The sequence below is a fragment of the Carlito syrichta genome, unplaced genomic scaffold (genome assembly GCF_000164805.1).
Source record: "Carlito syrichta isolate Samal-C Ts95f unplaced genomic scaffold, Tarsius_syrichta-2.0.1 Scaffold302272, whole genome shotgun sequence".
Lineage (NCBI taxonomy): Eukaryota > Metazoa > Chordata > Mammalia > Primates > Tarsiidae > Carlito > Carlito syrichta.
Genome location: NW_007246368.1, coordinates 230,414 through 233,908, shown reverse-complemented (window position 1 = coordinate 233,908; position 3,495 = coordinate 230,414).

Here is a 3,495-nt window from a genome sequence, read left to right as displayed (position 1 = left end):
CGGTGGCGGACAGCCAAAGGGAGTGGGAGGCGGCGGCTGCGGGGGCAGCGGGCCCTGGCGGCCAGAGGGGAAGAAGGGCGGCAGGGCCATGATCCCGACCAGACGCCGGGAGAAGCGGCAAAACGCGGAGAAGACTCGAGCGTCTTCCGGGAGGAAGTGACGTCGCCGGCGCGTCGGCTGATGGACACGCTCCTCCGGAAAGCCCGGCGCCTGTGAAGCGTTCGTTCCCCCTTCGTCATTCATAGCTACTGTTTCTGCTGAGCGTGCTCGGTGCGGAACTGCTCGCCCCGTGCACGGCGAGAACAGGTCTCCTCCACGCGGAACTCTGTCTAGAAAAAACATAGGTAATCATGCGTGCACCTGTTGACGTGCCATGATGAATACTGAATTTAGTCTAAGAGGCTGGGGAAGGATGTCCTGAGGATTTGAGGCTTCCGCTGAGATCTGAAGATAAATAGTAGTTACCTAGAAGAGAGGGAAACATAGGCCAGGGGAACAGCGTGTGCAAAGGCGCCTAGTGGCTAGGAGCGTGTCTCGAGGGAGGATACTCGGATGTCAGTTGTGGATGTGAGGCAGGTTATCCACTGCAAGTTAGACACAGATAAGTTTCTTGTGGGCAGTTTAAAATAGGGTGAGCGGCCGGGCTCTGTGGCTTAGCCTATAATCTCAGCACTTTGCAAGGCCTAGGCGAGAAGATTGCCTGAGCTTGGGGGTTCGAGACCCGGGCAACCTGGTGAGACCTTGTCTCTACAATAAATCACAAAAATTAGTCGGGTGTGGTGGCGTGCATCTGTAGTTCCAGCTACTAGGAAGGCTGAGGTGGAAGGATCGCCTGAGCCCAGCACGTCGAGGCTGCACTGCAGCCTGGGCAACAGAGTGAGACTCCACCTCAAAAAATAAAAATAAAATAAAATAGGGTGAGCATTCAGACCTTCCACGACCGACAGGGCACACCAGTCCTGACCAACTTATGGGCTAGAATGTGGATCTACCAGTGCAGCAAATCACAGAAACGATAAGGAATTACCCAGCACGCAGACATTATGTTCTAAGAAAAGCCCAAATGTAGTTAGGCAATAACATTAGTTATTTAGAAGGTCCTTGTGACCTTAGAAGGTTGAGAGATGTTGATCAAAACTGATGACCAGAAACCTGCAGCCTACCCCTCTTAGCTCATGGTTTGCTTAATTATCACTGGGAAAGTGTATAAAGCATTTTGTCAAAGGCAAGCACGTGTTCTTTTTTTTAAGATGCCCATGGCCTTTAGACATATCTCTTTCTAATAAATTCTGTTTTAGACTATACTTGGGACTCACTGAAATTTTTTTCTGTGACCTTGTCAAACTCAAAGAACACCGCACCCCACCCAGTTTTAGATGGCGCACAGGAAGCCTGAGAGTAGTCTGGTGATCCTGAGGCAGTAGACAGAAGCCACTATGTCCAGGGTTTCCTATCTTAAGAACAATGGGGAAGCCGGGCTCCGTGGCTCAGCCTGTAATCCCGCGCCTTTGGGAGGCTGAGGTGAGTGGATTGCCGGAGCCCGTGGGTTCGAGACCCACCTGGGCAGGCGAGACCTTATCTCTACAATAAATCAAAAAATGAGCCGGGCGTGGTAGTGCACGCCTGTAGTTCCAGCTACTTGGAAGGCTGAGGCGGAAGGATGGCCAGAGCCCAGCAGGTCAAGACTGCAGTGGCCGGGAGCGGCCACCACACTCCAGTTTGGGTGACAGAGTGAGACTCCAACTCAAAAAAAAAAAAAAAAATCTACAGTACGGTATCACAACCAGGTGTTGACATTGGTGCAGTCAAGCTAAGGAACATTTGACTACCAGGTTCCTTCATTTGCCCTTTTACGGTCATAGCCACTTATTTTCCTTAACCCGCCTTCTTTTTAACCACTAGCATCCACTATCCTCTATTTCTATAATTTCTGTCCTTTCAAGAATGTTATACAAATGGAATCATACAATATATAGATTTTGGGATTTGCATTTTTCATTCAGCATAATCTTTTGGAGAGTCATCCAGTTGTATCAACAGAAGTTCTTTTTGTTGTTGAAGAGTATTCCATGATGTGGATGTACCACACTTCGTTTTACCATTTACCTGTTTGCACGATTTTTGAGTGTTTCCAGTTTGGTGCTATTATGAATAAAACTGTTAAAAACATTTGTATACAAGTTATTTGTGAACACAAATCTCCATTTCTCTAGGACAAATGCTCACGAGTGCAACTGTGGGCTGTATGGTAGTTGCATATTTAGTTTTTAAAGAAACTGCCAAATTGTTTTCCAGATGGCTGTACCAAAATAGAGTGATCTGATTTCTCATCAGCATTTTGTGTTACTATGATTTTATTTTAGACATCCTGATAGGTATGTAGTGAAACCTCATCATTTTAATTTGCACTTAATGGCTAATTATATTGAAAACCTTTTCACATGCTTATTAGCCATCAGTATATTCTCTTCATTGAATATGTTTATGCCTTTTGCCCACTTTCTAGTTGGATTGTTTGGTTTTTACTGTTGAGAGTTCTTTATATAGTCTAGATACTAGTCCTTTGTCTACTATGTGGTTTGCAAAGATTTTCTCCCAGTCTGTAGCTTGTCTTTTCATCCTCTTTTTTTTTTTTTTTTTTTGAGTTGGAGTCTCACTCTGTCGCCCAGACTGGGGTGCAGTGTCCGCTCCTGGCCACCGCAGCCTCGACCTGCTGGGCTCCGGCGATCCTTCTGCCTCAGCCTTCCAAGTAGCCGGAATTACATCCTCTTGACAGGATTTTTCTTTCTGCATAGCAAAAGTTCTTAGTTCTGATGATATTAAATTTATCAGTTTTCCTTTTCTGGATTGTGCTTTTGGTGTCAAGTCCAGGAACTCTTTCCTTAGCCCTAGATCCTAAAGATTTTCTTGTGTTCTTTTCTAAAAGCGTGATAGGTTTACATTTACATCTGAGATGTACACTTTTTTCCCCCCAAGAGCCGGATCTTGCTATGTTGCCCATGCTGGACTCAAACTCCTGGGCTCGAAGAATCCTCCTGCCTCAGCCTCCCAAGTAGCTGGGACTGCAGGCATGCACTACTGTGCCTACAGGTTGATTGTGACTTACAGGTTGATTGATTCTTTTTTTGCTTATGGATGTCCAATTGCTCCAACACCACACTTAGATCTTAACTTTTCAAAGTACTGTTACTCTGAGCACAGTAACTAGATTGTGGACATGCTCCATTTCATATTTTCATCAAACATTTATTAAGCAGTTTCTATGCAAGGACTGAAGATGGGAAGGTGAGTTAGAATTCCTTATCTTCAAGGAAGATGACCTCTAAATCATATCATGAGACGAACCAATCAGGCAGCCTGACCCTACTCCCCAAGGGACCTGTCAAACTTTTCAGAAACTCTTTTTTTTTTTTTTTTTTTTTTGAGTTGGAGTCTCACTCTGTTGCCCAGACTGGAGTGCAGTGGCCACTCCTGGCCACCGCAGCCTCGACTTGG